The 19,721-nt window shown below is 38.3% G+C and overlaps 1 long non-coding RNA gene and 1 other non-coding gene across 3 annotated transcripts; one reads left to right on the forward strand and one right to left on the reverse strand.

Annotated features, from left to right (window-relative positions):
• Positions 1-1,231: 1,231 nt before the first annotated feature.
• LOC146946052 (uncharacterized) lies at positions 1,232-19,240 on the reverse strand. 2 transcript variants are annotated; one of them, XR_015026591.1, is made up of 7 exons: positions 18,923-19,240; positions 18,606-18,772; positions 18,097-18,264; positions 3,828-3,955; positions 3,511-3,677; positions 3,002-3,169; positions 1,232-1,393 (listed from the first exon to the last, which is right to left on the reverse strand). It is a non-coding gene; the product is annotated as an uncharacterized LOC146946052 (long non-coding RNA). The 2 variants fall into 2 exon arrangements; XR_015026592.1 differs by lacking the exons at positions 1,232-1,393; positions 3,002-3,169; positions 3,511-3,677; positions 3,828-3,955 and adding an exon at positions 16,240-16,509.
• LOC146946053 (small nucleolar RNA R71) lies at positions 11,487-11,592 on the forward strand. The gene has a single exon (XR_015029550.1). It is a non-coding gene; the product is annotated as a small nucleolar RNA R71 (small nucleolar RNA).
• Positions 19,241-19,721: the final 481 nt, after the last annotated feature.

Consider the following 19,721-nt stretch of genomic DNA (forward strand, 5'->3'; position numbering starts at 1 on the left):
TATTTTTTTTACACGATATGTGGATTTTTAAGGTGTGAACTTCCTAGTTATTGGTACAATAGTTAAGTAGGCAACCAAAAAAATGGTAATGAAAATAAATTTTTGAGTGATTGATTCCATATTTTCCTTGCCTTCCATGTTTACATGCATCTTGAATATTCTATAAATACCAAACATTTCTTTCACTAAATATATCCCTCTCTCCTTCAATCCTTCTCTCACTTTCAATTCATTTTCCGATCTAAAGGTATACAGTTATGCTTGTGACGCTTTTCATTTTATTTATCCATGTGTGTTAATGTTGGCAAATTGTTTCCCAAAAGTAGCATATCACACAACCTTATCATGCAACACTCTAAAATGTTTTATTTTGAAATGATTTTCATTAATGCAAACAAACACATGCTTTTGTTTTTCTTAAAAAATTCTAAAGTAATGTCATTTTATATAACTTGTAATAGACAACCATAAAATTCATTTTAGGGTAATATGTTGTTATTACTCAATAGGTATCAATTAACTAGCCATGTATGTAGTTTTGCATATATTTTTTTTACACGATATGTGGATTTTTAAGGTGTGAAAATATACTTTAATGTCCATTTATTTCTATCTTCATCAATTGATAAGTTTTTTATTCAACTTTTACTGCGAAATAAAATTGAATAATGGCAGAAAAAACAAGATCTACAAAGAGAAGAGTTATGGCAAACTATGAGATGAAAAAGATAGCTTCAATATTGGTGATGATAATGTTCGTTGTTGCTCAAGCCGATGATTCTCGCCCTATGTCATCAACACCTGAACTTTCTTCAGTATCGGAGACAATCGGTTGTCTTGGCAGGTGTGCTTCTCGATGTAGAATAGCGAGAATATTTATGGGTGCTTATGCAGCTTGTACAGCAGGATGTGGAGTAGTAAAATGTAGTGGAGGGTCAACAACAGCTGATAATAAGGTGTCATTAATAGCTGCTTATGATTGTGCAACTAGTTGTGTTGTTTCTAAATCCAATAACATCGAAGGTATGCACGCTAAATTTTATCCCTTACATTATATGATAAATCTGTTAAATTATATTTTATAGATGCTCAAATGGTGTTTCTTACCATAATTTAAATTTTGACAGACGCTCTGTAACACCCATACTAGACGTATCTAGAAAGCCTAGCATGTGCGTTAAATTGATACTGGAAACATTAAAAAATATACAACAGAAAATTTTATCGAATGAATAATATTTACATCAAGTCACGTTCGTATAAATCATAATACAATACAACTCATCCATACATAAAAATACATTCTTGAAATCCATAATGTCCTGCAACGGTACGAACGAACCCTTGAAGTAATATCCATCCAGCTACGAACATGCATACTCATCCTGCTTATCTGAAAGAAATAAGGATTGGGATGAGACATAATGTCTCAGTGAGTTCCCCTAAATCCTAGGCTATAGGCAACCTCAAGGGAAACCTACGGTCACCACGTGTCTACATTACAACCTGACGGTTGATTATACGTGTGTGGGGACTTGCATACTTAGATGGTAGTGCATACTAGAGCCGTCATAATCATATCTTAACTTGTTATAGGCTTCACTTCCTATACGTGTCATGGCGGTTGAGGGGAACCTAGAACCGCGTTGCCAAGAATACACTCTATGTATCGAGGCCTAAACATAACATAATCATGACACGACTCTAAACCGGACGATTAGGGGAAACCTAAGATCGTCATCGGTATCATGTTCTTTACTTACTCTATTCCATGCCTTATACTTGTCATATAGCATCTAATGCTCTTGTTCTTAAACATAAACGTGCATGGATTCATTCTTGCTTGATCGTGAACATATCATAATCATATTCATGAGAAACATAATCATATTCATATTGTACATAAACGTATCTAAGTTCATTCATTAGGTTCGCGTTGAACAAACAATTATTATCTTGATTCATTTTACGGAAAGTCCCGGGTGGAGTAACCCCGAGTACAATCCCATACATGACCGATGTACGTACATCGGACTCCCTCGGTGTCGTGCGGGTCCCTTGCGGCTTGAACCGTTCCCCTTAGGTCGAGAACCTCCCGTATCCCCCTGGCGTGGATAACAAGAGACACGAGCACCTACGTCTTGTTTACTCAGTGACATGCGGGTCCCTTACGGCTTGAATCGTTCTCATCATGAGAACCCCTTGTATCCCTTTGATGTGGATAACAAGAGACATGTCACCTACACTTGTAATAGTCATGGTTTTGTCGTTCACGTAAGTTAAACATATACATACTTGATCATATGCGAAGAGAATACACTTTGCGTCTTATCATTCTAGGGATTCAAGTCCTATACTTGCCATACTTATCATTCATGCTATCTTTCTAGTTCTCAGCACTATGTCGAGGCTCTACATTCATTCCCTTACTTGAAGTATAATTTGCTACCCGATCATGAAACTAATATTTCTCTCATATGTCATGCTTTCCAATATAAATAAATACTTGTTTTGCTTTCGATAAAACATTTAAAAACCTAAGCCTTGGAGTCTTGTTTTGAGGGGTTTATATTTATAAAAGCTTACATGAGTGCAAGCCGAACCGGAGCACGACAAAAAGGCGAGACGAGCGAACAGGGCAGCAGCCATTGCTCACTCGCCTAGCACTCGCAGTGGCGAGCTAGTGGCGAGCAAGCACCACCTCCTGCTGCTCTTGCTCGCAGTGGCGAGCTCCTTGCTCGCCGTGGCGAGTTGATGCAGTTCAGCCCTGCATAATTGATGTTCTAATCCAAAAACCTCAAAACAAAGTATCCTAAGGCATGCCATGACTCTATGTGTCATTTAGAACCTGCAAAACATTCTTAGAACAAGTATTTACATGTATTGAGAGCACGACAAGAAAAGGGATAACAATTTATATGTATATCTCTAAATAATTATATATTTTCTTGCAAGCTTAAATCACATAATCCCAATGGTGGGAACTATCTAAGAAACTCACCATAAGAATTCTGGATTCTCTCAATATCTTTTGCCACAACTCAAAGCTCCTACCATTGCTTTCCCTTCAACCCTCTTCTCTTACTCTTAGAAGTCTTATATTCAGACCTCCGCTTCAGTCCTTGTCCATTCAATATGGCTCACTTATGCTAAACTCGTAGGGTCCACCCTGCAATATTCAGTATCAATGCCTTAACTTTAACAATTTAATTAAAATACCAAACGATATTGGTTTTGAGCAAACGACCACTCGTTGGAAAGCTTAGGGTGTCGTGATTCCAAATATAATTTTTGTTTTGAGGGTTAACCATCCAATTTGTACAGTTTATTAAAAGAGTGGGCATTGGTACAGAAACAAGACTGAAACTTTCCTCAAACTTGCAGGTAGCTTTTCTCCTACTATACTTAATAGAATTTAATAATTCTTGTGTCTAAACTGTAGGGAATTTCGTTAGCTATCCATAGCAATAACAACCACTCAATTCAGAGCTACAGGGAGAGAGTTCTTACCACTTTAGTGAAGCCCTGTTCCAAAATCCGTAGCCAGAATCCAGCAAAAAAATATCAATCTTTAAACATGTTTTTCGAACTCGTTTCAAATCCGAATCATACAAAGTTTGTGTCCGAATTGAAGGAAATTTAGTGTTGAATCTGAAAATCCAGTAGTTGCTTAGTTCCTGGTGACACAGCCAGAACCATGACAAATATACCAAAAATAGTCCATACGAATTTTTCATCCAAATTCCATAAAATTCAGTCATAAATAGCTTATCACTCACAATTAATTCCATAATCAGCATCAATTTCAAAATTAATGAAACACTCACCTTTAAATTCTAGAATCCCTTTAAGCCTTCAATCCAACTTTAGCCTTAGCTTATCAATCCAACTTTAAAAAGCTTCCTTAATCTTGTTGAGACCATAACTTGTACAAGCTCAAGCTTCCAAACATGACCTTCATTCAACACCCATCAAACCCTAACTTTGAATCCATTCTAGAAAGGAGAAGAATTGAAAAAAACAAGCTTAAACCAAGTTCCCAAACTCTTGAGCATAATCTTTGAGGAAGAAGAAATTTGATGAATTGGTGAGGAGGAAGGTGAGGGAGAGATCGATAGAGAGAAGAGGGAAGGAGGAGAAAGTCTTCCAACATAAGAGAGAGAAAGGATAAGGGAAAATAAGATATTTTGGTGCCTAAACCACATAAATATCCTTTTCCGTGAAATTACCAAATTGCCCTTGCTTCAAGCGCGTTAAATCCGACTCTGATACTTAACTCATAATAAGTTGACATTACTTAATAAATATTCTCCATACTTACTTTCCTTGAATTTATTCCTCTGGCACGATCGACTGATAATAATCCGATACTGACAGGCGGGATATTACATCCTACCCCCCTTAAAGAAATTTCGTCCTCGAAATTTAGAGATCACCTACCAATCCTCATAACAAATTCTGATTCGAAACCACTCTAAAGAGTTCGAAGTATACTTTCTTCATCAAAACACGTAACTTAACCTCTTTCTTTATCCGCATAAACGTATATAGTCCCAATCATATGAGTAACCTTCATTAACTAAAACACTCCAGATTTGCCTTTCAACTGGAGTCATACTGGAATCCAGGTTTGCCCTGGAGTGCTCGTTTGCATCATAAACATCTTATCGTGCACACATAATCTTTCTTACTGTACTTCGTGACACATGCCCATACTTATGTTACTTAAATTGATGATTATACAAACCCCTTGTCTCTTTTCAGAGTCTTAAAGAAAGCTTCCGATCTCATTGCACCCGAACTCATGGGTGATAGGCGTTTGGCAAGTGCACCAAATACTATCGAAGTAGTAAGAATATCGTTCCCATGAGGACTGTTTTTAACTTCAATAATTCAATTGCGTTATATAATTAGGATGTATAAAAGCGTATTTTGTTTTGCCACTAGGCAGTAGATTTGGTTTGATTTTAAGAAATCAAGTAAAGAAGTAAAGATTTGATTAAGAAAATAGGAGAGAAAGATGAGATCAGATCCGTCGAATCCTCTAAGTTCCCCTAATTGGTCTACTGCACCTATTTGTTATGAATCCTTTTCTAATTTACGATGATTAACAAAATAGCCCTAATCAATCCCTTGAGTTAGGACCCTCTTCTTAAACTACAGCCCCTAATTCCTTAGGTGGTCTAATAATTCTTGAAGGTTTTACCGAACGTTAACCTATTATCACTAGCAAACGATTATCTATTCCTAGACTAACCCTGTTTATTAGAACAATTCAATTAGGTCTAAGTTGAAAGCCATGGTCAGTGGTCATTCATTCTCACGAAATCAAGTTATATGTGATCAAGATATAAAAAGCATTAAGAACAATTGAATTGAATAAACTAGAATTGAATTCATAAACAAAATAGAGTTTCACAGCAACATGTGTCAATTAGGGTTACAAAGATTCATCTTGGATCTAATCTCTAAGAGATTTAGCTACTCATAATTGAGTTTACAAATAGCATAATCGATGAAAGAATTAAAACATACATAAACTGGGTTAGAGATGATGAAATCCTCTCCGCTGCAGCCTTCTGGGTGTTAAAATCGCACTTTCGTTCTCCAAAATCGTAACTCCTTTTCTTCTGGCTGAGTGCAGTATTTATAGAGTTTTTGGGCCTGACCTAGTCAAAATCGCGCCGCGCAGTTGTAATTGGCGCGCCACGATTTCCCTCAAACAGGGACATATGCAAATGTGTCTCAAAAATCGCGGCAAGGCTAGGTTTTGGCGTGGCGCGATTTGCTTCGAACAGGCTTCAATATTTCAGCTTTTTGCACTCCAGAACAGTATAAATTGCACGTGAACTCTATCAAAATGTCACAATAAGTCCTAAAAATTACGTAATGACAGCATGTCATCACAACCCCAAACTTAAATCATTCCTTGTCCTCAAGGAATTTGCTTGCAACAGTGACAAACGACAGTAAAATAACAGTTACCTGACAAAACGATAGTACCCAAAAGTTCATTCTCCTTCTAGCTAAAGATGAGCTAGTTTGACTTGTTCGCATCCACCAATTCACAACTCCTCGCATCAAATTGAAACAGGGTTCTACCAGTCGACATGCAGGTCTACATATTACCATACGCTTGAAAAGTTTCTAAATATCAATCAAAGTCAATATCATTACACACTTTTGAGGTCTTTAGGGTTATAACGGGGCTTAGGTGAAAGGTGGGATATATTTGGATAAGTAGGCTACACAAAATTTGAGTTAGGCATTCCTACGGAAATTAAAGCACAAAATTCAATCCTTCGATCATTCACCTTGTGGAAATACAATCAATGCAAAGGTACTAGAGAACATTTTTAACATTTAGGGACACTCGAGTTTGAAGTTACTCGGATTTTCAATGTTTTGTCCCTTTTTCATCATTCAATTTCTTTTTTTTTTTTGATACACCATTTTTGTGTATATTTTGCATGACAATTTCATAATTCTTTCATTTTTGTTCTCTAATTCTCTAGTACCCCCACCCCAAACTTAGTTGGTTGCAAATTCCAATAGCAACCCCAAACTTAATCTTTAGCAACATTTTACAATGCCTTAACTCAGAAATTCATTAAGGGACAAGTCCTAAAAGTCTCTAGGCTTGTAATGTAGTTTGTAACCGAACAAAAAGTTCTAATCCTACCGGCTCATAATTGGTTAAGAAAGGATAAATTCAACAAATTAAAACAGGGTAGGCTTCAAAAAGGCTCACAGGACCAAGCACTTTTGCCTCAGTGTGTAATTGACAAAGACCAATCAATAATAGAGAAACAATGCAAGTTCTAGAAATGTAGTTGCATGGAAAACTAATCTAAATATAAGTAAATTGAAAAACAAATTTGGCAATGAACCTTATGGCTGAGATTTCTGGGAGTATGTGACTACCTAGCAACGCCGTACACTTCGCCTTTGAATCAAGTCACCCCTCCTTTAGAACTTTTGGAATACCGTTTCATCAAACAACTGTTACTAAACTGGAATAGGTCACATGAAACAAAACAAATTCATTAATAAAACAAGTGCAGGAGCAATTACAATAGGGAAATAAGTTCAATGGACTTTGACATTAAAAGGAAAATAAAGAAAATACATCAAAAAGAAAATAACTGAAAAATAAAATACAAAGCAGAAAATGTTAATCCATCAGTAGATCAGCCCATGTCCTGATCATCATCCGAGTGTCCAACCCCAGGTGTCCTCAATCCTTCGAAGATGCCATCCCCTTGATCTTGCTCGGTGGTATTGAAATCATCAGTGATTTCCCTCCTCATGCGCAGCCCATACTCTTCTTGATGTGTAAAATATTGCTCCATGTGCTCACGGGAGCCTCCAAACCTCTCATAAGACCCACGAATCGGACCCATATGCAATTGAGCCTCCGCAGCAAACGCAGCTGAGAACCTAGGACGGTTCACCCACAGCTGGTCCGAAGTCTCATTCATCCAATTAGCTTGCACATGCATGAATTCCTCAAGCTTTGGATGAAGAGGAGCATAACCCCCTTGGCTACTACTCCCTCCTTGCTCCATTTGTTGTTGCCTTGCTGCCTCCCTCTCTCTCTCCTTCATATAGCCTTCATATTTCTTCACAAACCCATCCATGACCGAGTCGGTGATCGGCTTCATATTGCTTGTGTTGAGATCACTATCATAAGCCGGCACCAACTGTTGCTCACACAACCAATTAATTAAGCTTCCATGTCCCAATTGTGTGGTGTTCCCGGTTGCTAGATCATGAAGACTATTGGCCAAGAGGAGGCCAATATCTATAGGGTGCCCCTTGATGATGGCATAGGCAGCAAGCACCCTCTTGAGAGGAATTTCAGAAGTGCAAGATGCACTCTCAAGAGTCTGGACCACATATGATACCCACGCCTTGGGTACCGGCAGCATCTCCGCATAAGTAAGCATCCGGGACTTTTTCCAAGTCGACCCAGGCCTACACATGGTTGTGATGATCTCATCAAAGGTATCCTCCGTAATGGCAAATCTCTCCCTCCTCAATTTTTCTACCCAACACTCCTCCGGTGCTTGAACATTCAGCCATGCGTTGAGAGCATCCGGGCTGAAATCAATGTACTTTCCTCGAACAAAAGATTGAAAGGGTGTATCGGACACCCTTGCATTTGCAAAGAATTCGACGATCACCGTTTTGTTGTTTGCCTCGTCGATCATCTCATTCAATCTCGTCCACCCCCTCCTTCGTAATTCAGACTCAAAGAAAGGATATTTCACAAGCTTTGTGAAATCAAACTTCCTCTCCCCTATGACTTCAAAACTCTTCATAGATTGATGGAACTCTTGGGCTAGGTCATTGATGAAATGGATGGCGTTTTCTGGTGGTTCGGATGCGGCACGAGGGCGTTTGGATTTGCTTGTGGATGGTTTGGGGTTGGTGGCTTTCTTTGAGCGGGTGTTCCTTTGGTTGGAGGCCATTTGTGAGTGAAAGGAAGATGGTGAATGGGAAATTTGTGGAGTTTTGGAAAAATGGTGAATTGTGGAGGTTTAGGTTGATGAATGGATGATGAATTTACGGTTTGATGATGTTTAGGAAGTGATTAAGATGATGATAGTTAAGGAATTTCGTGGTTAGGTTTGTAGGGAAATTTTGACAGAGTAATGGTATGAAAATGGGAATGGGAAGGATGGTGAAAAAGGCTGGTTTTATAGGCCTGTTTGGTGAAAATCGCGGCACGCCCAAATGCAAGGCGCGGCGCGATTTTGTGTTGTAACGGCTAGTAACGGCTAGTTTTGCAACGGTTGGGAAGTGGTGGGTTGAGTAACAGTCAAATTTTTTAAAAAGTCTGGGCAGACACCATTCAAAATCGCGCTGCGGCCAAAGGATAGGCGCGGCGCGATTTTATTCAATCAGGGAGGCTGCCTTTCTGTTCCTCAAAATCGCAGCACGCCTAAATACACAGAGCGGCGCGATTTTGAGCAAACAGGGAGTGTGTTTTGCTTTCTCAGGCCAAAATTTTTTTTTTGTTTTCTTGAAAAATGCCTGAGTTCCTTTAAGTTCTGAAAATTTTTGAGGAGAGAATCATGCAAGACATCAGTACCTTGCATGATTTTCTTGGCAAGAGGTATATTTTGAACAAATTTTTAAACTTTCCTACCTTGTATTAAAAGAAACGAAAAATATTTTTGTGTTTTTATTTTTGAAAGCAATAAAATCATACTGGAAAAATAAATAGTGGGTTGCCTCCCACTCAGCGCTTCTTTACCGTCACTAGCTTGACTGATGACTATCCCTAAGGATCAGTGGATGTCTCTCCCTCTTCATTGTTTGGGAGTCCTCCTTTACTGTACCGTTTCAGCTTTTGTTCCTTACCCTTGAAAGTTCCTTGTGCACCAGACTTCCTTAGATCCACAGCTTCATCAACAGGCTTGTCACAGTACCTCCTAACTCTTTCTATTGTATCAGAGAAGGTAGAAAGCATACACCCTTGAAAAGTAACCGGTCCATTACGTATTCCAAAGGGGATCTTCTTATAAGCAAATACACCAAAAGGTTTAGTAAGAGTAGTCTTAGGCATATTGTTCCAAGTTCCCACTCCCCCATACTTGTTGTCAAGGATGTCTCTTGATGATTGTTGTTGCATAAGTTCTGTGCTTACTTCAAGTTGCTTGACACACTCTGTCACCCCAACATCTTCAACCACTTCCTTACTTTCAATAGACTTAACAATTTTTCCTTCCATAGGTTGAATAGTTTGAGATTCGAGGGAGTTTTCTTCGACTGTTTCTTCACTAACGTCAATCCGGTAACACTTGTGGTTATCATCTTGGTTCTTTATTACCTCAAAGATATTGAAAACTACCTGCTCCTTATGGAACCTCAACATTAACTCTCCACGTTCAACATCAATTAAAGCACGACCAGTTGCAAGGAAAGGTCTTCCTAGAATGAGTGGCATATCCTCATCTTCAGCCATATCTAGGACCACAAAATCTGCTGGGAACACCAAGTCATTAACCTTGACTAGTACATCTTCAATTATACCGAAAGGATAAGAGATTGACCGATCAGCTAAAGTAATGGTCATCCTTGTTGGTTTTGGTTCCCCACACTTAAGCTTCTTCATCATTGAAAGTGGCATCAGATTTATACTTGCTCCCAAGTCACATAAAGCTCTTCCAATGTCTACAGGTCCAATTGAACAAGGGATAGTAAAAGCACCAGGATCCTTCAGCTTAGGTGGCAGCTTCTTTTGAAGAATAGCACTACAATTTTCAGAAAGTGCAATATTCTCATCATCCTTAGGCTTCCTTCGTTTAGTTAACAAGTCTTTCATGAACTTAGCATACAACGGCATTTGATCAAGAGCTTCACCGAAAGGAATATTCACCTGAAGTTGTGAGAAAAGTTGCATGAACTTCTTGAATTGGCCTTCATCCTTTTCTTTCTTCTTCGAAAGGTGAGGGTATGGAAGCTTCACATATGATGGAATAACCTGTGGTTTGTCTCCATCTTTCAATATTTGACTCTTCGTCTTCCTCAAGATTGAATCTTCATCAATTAACTTCTCACTTTTTTCTCCCTCTATTTTTTCCTTCCTTTCTTTTTCAACTACTCCATGATCATTTTCTTTTTCAACTACACCCTCATCATTTTTTTCAACTACATCATTCTCCTCCACCTCAACTACTTCATCAACCTTCTTTGGAGCTTTTGGAACTAAAGGTGCCAAAACCTTTTTGCTCCTCAATTCAATAGCATTACAAGACTCATTCTTAGGGTTATCTTTAGTGTTACCTGAGAATCCGCCTTTGTTTTGTTCAGCCAACTGCTTAGCTAATTGCCCCAGTTGAGTTTCAAGCATCTTCCTAGAAGCTTCATTGTTCTTTCTTTCAGCTTCTTGACTTTTCTTCATCTCTTCAAAGTTGCCTTGAGTCATCTTCATGAAGTTCATCATAGTTTCCTCAAGAGCTGATGGCTTCCTTTGTTGTTGTTGAGGAGGAGTGAGCATCTGAGAGTTCAAAGCATTGTTATTTGAGTAGCTTAGATTTGGATGCTTATTAATGCCTGAATTGTAGTATTGATTCTGCCTTTGATAACCTCCCATGAAGTTAGCTTCTTCACTTGATCCTTCTGGAACACATTCACCATTGGGATGTTCTTCACCACATAAGTCACACTTGATTGCAGCCACTTGTTGTTGCTTATGAGCCAAAGTGAAGCCTTGAAACTCCTTAGTTAGAGCTTCGATTTGTTTGTTCATAGCTGCTTGGTTAGCAAGGATAGCAGTTTGTTCACTCACCCCAAACACTCCTCTTTCTTTCTTTTTAGCTTGATCACGATGCTCATTGCCAGCCATGTTTTCAATTAGAGCTTGAACTTCATGATCAGTTTTGCTCTTGAGACTACCTCCCGCGGAAGCATCTAAGAACATTCTAGTGTTTGGTGTTACCCCCTCAGTGAAGATTTGGAGGTATTGTTTCTCGGTGAACTCATGATTAGGGCATCTCTTAAGAAGCAAATTGAATCGCTCCCAAGCATCATACAATGATTCACCTTCTCCTTGCTTGAAGTTAGAGATCTCCATCTTCTTTTCCCAATATTTAGACATAGGGAAATATTTCTCCAAGAACTTCAGCTCCAACTCTTCCCATGTTTGGACAGTCCCGTTCGGTATTGTTAGCAACCAATCTTTTGCTCTTCCCGTCAAGGTGAAAGGAAATAGCCTTAGCTTCTTTTGTGCTTCAGTCACGGTGGCTGGTTGCACACAAAACTCGCAGGTTTCAGCAAAACGGCTCAAGTGTTCATGAGGACTCATAGCTTCAGTCCCATCGAATTGCTTGTCCCTCAAACCGTTGAGGACAGTTGTCTTGATGTCGAAAGCTACGGGGTTAGCTGGTTGAAAAGTGTGGGTCAGTTGACCGCGATGAGTGGCTAACCCGTAGTCTCCTAGCTTAGGTCTTGGTGGTACAACTCCTTCTCCTTCCATAGTTGCAGATTTAGGAGAAGAGACTGTTTCAGATTCGGTTGAGAGTGGCTCCGGTATTTGTTCTCGAATACCCGGTGGAACGGACTGAGCTAACCTTTGCGATCGGACAGCTTTCCGAAGTGCTCTAGCAGTCCTTTCAATTTCCGGATCGTACTCTAAGTCGTCTGAGCTCTGTTTACCTCGCATAAATAGCAAAATACCTTAGTAGCACTGCACAACGCAAAGTAATCAAGTGAATATGAAAACAGAAAAATAAAAATTAAAAACAGAAAATTAAATTGCAAAAACCCTAAATTATAACGTAATTGCCTTGTTGAAATAATTCAACAGTCCCCGGCAACGGCGCCAAAAACTTGATAGGCGTTTGGCAAGTGCACCAAATACTATCGAAGTAGTAAGAATATCGTTCCCATGAGGACTGTTTTTAACTTCAATAATTCAATTGCGTTATATAATTAGGATGTATAAAAGCGTATTTTGTTTTGCCACTAGGCAGTATATTTGGTTTGATTTTAAGAAATCAAGTAAAGAAGTAAAGATTTGATTAAGAAAATAGGAGAGAAAGATGAGATCAGATCCGTCGAATCCTCTAAGTTCCCCTAATTGGTCTACTGCACCTATTTGTTATGAATCCTTTTCTAATTTACGATGATTAACAAAATAGCCCTAATCAATCCCTTGAGTTAGGACCCTCTTCTTAAACTACAGCCCCTAATTCCTTAGGTGGTCTAATAATTCTTGAAGGTTTTACCGAACGTTAACCTATTATCACTAGCAAACGATTATCTATTCCAAGACTAACCCTGTTTATTAGAACAATTCAATTAGGTCTAAGTTGAAAGCCATGGTCAGTGGTCATTCATTCTCACGAAATCAAGTTATATGTGATCAAGATATAAAAAGCATTAAGAACAATTGAATTGAATAAACTAGAATTGAATTCATAAACAAAATAGAGTTTCACAGCAACATGTGTCAATTAGGGTTACAAAGATTCATCTTGGATCTAATCTCTAAGAGATTTAGCTACTCATAATTGAGTTTACAAATAGCATAATCAATGAAAGAATTAAAACATACATAAACTGGGTTAGAGATGATGAAATCCTCTCCGCTGCAGCCTTCTGGGTGTTAAAATCGCACTTTCGTTCTCCAAAATCGTAACTCCTTTTCTTCTGGCTGAGTGCAGTATTTATAGAGTTTTTGGGCCTGACCTAGTCAAAATCGCGCCGCGCAGTTGTAATTGGCGCGCCGCGATTTCCCTCAAACAGGGACATATGCAAATGTGTCTCAAAAATCGCGACAAGGCTAGGTTTTGGCGTGGCGCGATTTGCTTCGAACAGGCTTCAATATTTCAGCTTTTTGCACTCCAGAACAGTATAAATTGCACGTGAACTCTATCAAAATGTCACAATAAGTCCTAAAAATTACGTAATGACAGCATGTCATCAATGGGTAACTCAATAACTTGTCATGGAGAAGCGAAATTAATTACGCCGATTCGTCTGACAATCCAATAACCAGTCTGGTGGTTCACTTGCTCTCAAACTTCCTACTACGTCCATTTGCACAGACACTTGGACACTCTTAGAAAATTTCCGTACATTCCGCATACTATTGGCATTACACGAAAATTGTCGTTTCTTCATGGAACCTCATCTCCATAGCGTCTGCATGCTTTCTAATACCGCTCCTTGTTAGTTAATAACGGTACTTGCTCTAGTATTTTGCTTCTAGAAATTCTAAACATTGGTACATAGTTTCTTGGAACGAACAATTACTTGATTAAAAGAAAATCTCATTTTGAATCCGAGTATGTACTAGTACCGCAGAACCACAGGACGAGTCTTTATATTTTTTGAAAAAGTTTTACATCTCGCCCCAAACTTGACTATAGCAAGTTGGTCCTGAAGTCTGTACGTTTTAAATGAGCTTGTTCGCTTACGATGTATTTCATCGATTTCAACAAGTACGGTATAAGAGGGTATATACTTCATCATGCTTAGCTCATGAACCGTATTCCTTTACGGAATAAAACTCCTGAACTTTAGAAGCGAATGCTTCCCCAATTCTTTCTTATCATATCGAGGACTCCTTGCCCGTTTCTAAATGCTTCTCACTAGAGCTACATTACTATCTCGAATATTCTTCACGAAGATTCTTATTACCAAATCCATATTCCATAACTACCGATTGATTTCCGTTGCGCTACTCTGATTCCCACCGGTTGGCTTTAATCAAAACTCTATTCCATTGAGACGAGTGAAGCTTCACATTCCTGATTCCACATAATTTCTATCTTCTTAAACTATTCTCAGGATCTTCCATATTGCAACCAACGTTACAACCTTTCTCTAATTATTTCCACTGGTTTGGTAAGACCAAACTCACGATACACTTATCGTATACTCTTAACACTTTACTTAGGGATAGACCTTATGTTCTTACTGGTCGGGTTTACCTCCCGGTATATACACGTCATTCTAAAACTTGTTTCCGAGCAGTCTTGACTCAAAGAGCCCATCTTGATCCATGGTGCACATCCTTGTTACTACATACTTGCTATTCCCATGGGTTGTCCTCACGACTTCTCATGGTAAACTCCTCTTGCTCTCGGGCATATCTTCCTTAAACATCTAACCTTGTATCTTCGTATTCTCGCACCATTATGCTTTGCTTAATCTTACCTATGCTTGCTGGTTACTTTCTCTTCTTGAATAAAACTTCATGAATTAGCACACGGATCATTGGTGTTGATGTTCCTTTATTATATATATTTATATATATATATATATATAAAATATCGAATCTAAGTCCCAGTCGTTACCATAAAAATTCATGGAACGAGTCGATAACACAACAGTGTCATCATATCTTGCTCCAAGTGTTCAAATTATTTTTCATGTGTTGTAACCGACCGGTACCTACAGAAGTCCATTTAAAATTTATGAACACCAATTCCAATCACCATATGCGTATATCTTTTCTAAAATCTTGTAAACTTTGCAAAAATTTAAATTCGTCATGATAACGAGCCTTAGTAAGTTAATTAAGCAAATCATAGATTCGAGGGGTAATTAATACTCTACATAATCTGAGAATCCTGTGCTCTAACATAACTCTTCACCACCTTAACTTCTTACTTTTTGTCTTCACGTCCATATCGTCCGTTTCATATACCAGAACCTTTAATCTCTTTGCTTAGACTACTTTCTAAATACTTTAATCTCCGAAGTTACCTTAAACTGAGTCGATTCCATTAATGGTTGTCCATGCCTTTTTCCTTTGAAAACTTTAGGATGTAAGGTGCATTCATTACTTGATGTTATAAAAAGTGTTTATTGCAAAAAGGTTGTGAAGACAACTCTCCAATAGTCACCGCGGACCCTAGAGACGAACTGACAGTTTTTCGGAAAAACTAAAAATTTCGCCCCATATTCGCTATCAGCGAAATCATCTAAACTAATTTCGCTATTAGCAAAAATTTCGCTATTGGCGAGTTTCTTCATCTCAGTTCTTCAAAATATATATATATATATATATATATATATATATATATATATATATATATATTTTGTACAAAATCTTATTTCTCAAGCAATCCAATGCACATTATCCATTCTTAACATCATTAAAACATTCATATCATATGCACGGCAAACATCAACATCACTCGATTCAATTATCGGCACATCAGAAATTATTGCCTTAATCCTGATATCATAAAAAAAAACCCCATAAAATCTTAACTTAATTTGCTGTGAACGGTTTGAGTTGTTTCTCTGTCGACTCGCTCGACATTCCAACATTAGAGCCTTATCCTATCTGGCATTCAAATCTTTGGCTTCATTCACATACCTTTAACCCTGAGAACTTCCAAATTTCTTCACTCTCGGGTATACAAAATATCTTAAACAACTTCCCCAACGTTGTTGGATCAATCCATCTTAACTTTACCTTGCATTCCCGGAGAAATTAAACTTAAACGGATTAGCGCACCAGCCACCATTTGGCATGATTAGACTCTTACTATTCTTACTCCGAGTTTCTACCTTCTCAAATCATCTTCATCACATACTTCATTTCTCCTGGTCCTATTCAGCTCTCAGGCATCCGTTCTAACTATCGAATGCTAAATTGAGTTGATCAGGCTCAACTAACAACAACAATTAGAACATTTACCTGGAACCCAATGGTCTCACTACCTTAGTTGTAATTTAATGACCCAAGGCACGGTCTGAATCGACCTGCTCTGATACCAATTGTAACACCCATACTAGACGTATCTAGAAAGCCTAGCATGTGCGTTAAATTGATACTGGAAACATTAAAAAATATACAACAGAAAATTTTATCGAATGAATAATATTTACATCAAGTCACGTTCGTATAAATCATAATACAATACAACTCATCCATACATAAAAATACATTCTTGAAATCCATAATGTCCTGCAGCGGTACGAACGAACCCTTGAAGTAATATCCATCCAGCTACGAACATGCATACTCATCCTGCTTATCTGAAACAAATAAGGATTGGGATGAGACATAATGTCTCAGTGAGTTCCCCTAAATCCTAGGCTATAGGCAACCTCAAGGGAAACCTACGGTCACCACGTGTCTACATTACAACCTGACGGTTGATTATACGTGTGTGGGGACTTGCATACTTAGACGGTAGTGCATACTAGAGCCGTCATAATCATATCTTAACTTGTTATAGGCTTCACTTCCTATACGTGTCATGGCGGTTGAGGGGAACCTAGAACCGCGTTGCCAAGAATACACTCTATGTATCGAGGCCTAAACATAACATAATCATGACACGACTCTAAACCGGACGATTAGGGGAAACCTAAGATCGTCATCGGTATCATGTTCTTTACTTACTCTATTCCATGCCTTATACTTGTCATATAGCATCTAATGCTCTTGTTCTTAAACATAAACGTGCATGGATTCATTCTTGCTTGATCGTGAACATATCATAATCATATTCATGAGAAACATAATCATATTCATATTGTACATAAACGTATCTAAGTTCATTCATTAGGTTAGCGTTGAACAAACAATTATTATCTTGATTCATTTTACGGAAAGTCCCGGGTGGAGTAACCCCGAGTACAATCCCATACATGACCGATGTACGTACATCGGACTCCCTCGGTGTCGTGCGGGTCCCTTGCGGCTTGAACCGTTCCCCTTAGGTCGAGAACCTCCCGTATCCCCCTGGCGTGGATAACAAGAGACACGAGCACCTACGTCTTGTTTACTCAGTGACATGCGGGTCCCTTACGGCTTGAATCGTTCTCATCATGAGAACCCCTTGTATCTCTTTGATGTGGATAACAAGAGACATGTCACCTACACTTGTAATAGTCATGGTTTTGTCGTTCACGTAAGTTAAACATATACATACTTGATCATATGCGAAGAGAATACACTTCGCGTCTTATCATTCTAGGGATTCATGTCCTATACTTGCCATACTTATCATTCATGCTATCTTTCTAGTTCTCAACACTATGTCGAGGCTCTACATTCATTCCCTTACTTGAAGTATAATTTGCTACCCGATCATGAAACTAATATTTCTCTCATATGTCATGCTTTCCAATATAAATAAATACTTGTTTTGCTTTCGATAAAACATTTAAAAACCTAAGCCTTGGAGTCTTGTTTTGAGGGGTTTATATTTATAAAAGCTTACATGAGTGCAAGCCGAACCGGAGCACGACAAAAAGGCGAGACGAGCGAACAGGGCAGCAGCCATTGCTCACTCGCCTAGCACTCGCAGTGGCGAGCTAGTGGCGAGCAAGCACCACCTCCTGCTGCTCTTGCTCGCAGTGGCGAGTTGATGCAGTTCAGCCCTGCATAATTGATGTTCTAATCCAAAAACCTCAAAACAAAGTATCCTAAGGCATGCCATGACTCTATGTGTCATTTAGAACCTGCAAAACATTCTTAGAACAAGTATTTACATGTATTGAGAGCACGACAAGAAAAGGGATAACAATTTATATGTATATCTCTAAATAATTATATATTTTCTTGCAAGCTTAAATCACATAATCCCAATGGTGGGAACTATCTAAGAAACTCACCATAAGAATTCTGGATTCTCTCAATATCTTTTGCCACAACTCAAAGCTCCTACCATTGCTTTCCCTTCAACCCTCTTCTCTTACTCTTAGAAGTCTTATATTCAGACCTCCGCTTCAGTCCTTGTCCATTCAATATGGCTCACTTATGCTAAACTCGTAGGGTCCACCCTGCAATATCCAGCATCAATGCCTTAACTTTAACAATTTAATTAAAATACCAAACGATATTGGTTTTGAGCAAACGACCACTCGTTGGAAAGCTTAGGGTGTCGTGATCCCAAATATAATTTTTGTTTTGAGGGTTAACCATCCAATTTGTACAGTTTAACAAAAGAGTGGGCATTGGTACAGAAACAAGACTGAAACTTTCCTCAAACTTGCAGGTAGCTTTTCTCCTACTATACTTAATAGAATTTAATAATTCTTGTGTCTAAACTGTAGGGAATTTCGTTAGCTATCCATAGCAATAACAACCACTCAATTCAGAGCTACAGGGAGAGAGTTCTTACCACTTTAGTGAAGCCCTGTTCCAAAATCCGTAGCCAGAATCCAGCAAAAAAATATCAATCTTTAAACATGTTTTTCGAACTCGTTTCAAATCCGAATCATACAAAGTTTGTGTCCGAATTGAAGGAAATTTAGTGTTGAATCTGAAAATCCAGTAGTTGCTTAGTTCCTGGTGACACAGCCAGAACCATGACAAATATACCAAAAATAGTCCATACGAATTTTTCATCCAAATTCCATAAAATTCAGTCATAAATAGCTTATCACTCACAATTAATTCCATAATCAGCATCAATTTCAAAATTAATGAAACACTCACCTTTAAATTCTAGAATCCCTTTAAGCCTTCAATCCAACTTTAGCCTTAGCTTATCAATCCAACTTCAAAAAGCTTCCTTAATCTTGTTGAGACCATAACTTGTACAAGCTCAAGCTTCCAAACATGACCTTCATTCAACACCCATCAAACCCTAACTTTGAATCCATTCTAGAAAGGAGAAGAATTGAAAAAAACAAGCTTAAACCAAGTTCCCAAACTCTTGAGCATAATCTTTGAGGAAGAAGAAATTTGATGAATTGGTGAGGAGGAAGGTGAGGGAGAGATCGATAGAGAGAAGAGGGAAGGAGGAGAAAGTCTTCCAACATAAGAGAGAGAGGATAAGGGAAAATAAGATATTTTGGTGCCTAAACCACATAAATATCCTTTTCCGTGAAATTACCAAATTGCCCTTGCTTCAAGCGCGTTAAATCCGACTCTGATACTTAACTCATAATAAGTTGACATTACTTAATAAATATTCTCCATACTTACTTTCCTTGAATTTATTCCTCTGGCACGATCGACTGATAAAAATCCGATACTGACAGGCGGGATATTACACGCTCAAGGTTCAGTAGAGCACATCGTGAGTTCATGTTTGGGAGCTTGCAAGAACAAATAGCTTGTAACATATGACGATAAATTTCCTGAGAGATAAATTTAATAAGGGAAAATTTATTTAAATATAATAATCATGTAATGAAAATGTTATAAGGGATTGGGACTCTCCAATCACCATTTATATTTATCTTTTGTGGAATGTTGCAAAAGGAGACAATATGAAAACTAATGAAAAAGG

The sequence above is a fragment of the Medicago sativa genome, chromosome 2 (genome assembly GCF_051527215.1).
Source record: "Medicago sativa cultivar Bolivia chromosome 2, Bolivia_mono, whole genome shotgun sequence".
Classification (NCBI taxonomy): Eukaryota; Viridiplantae; Streptophyta; class Magnoliopsida; order Fabales; family Fabaceae; genus Medicago; species Medicago sativa.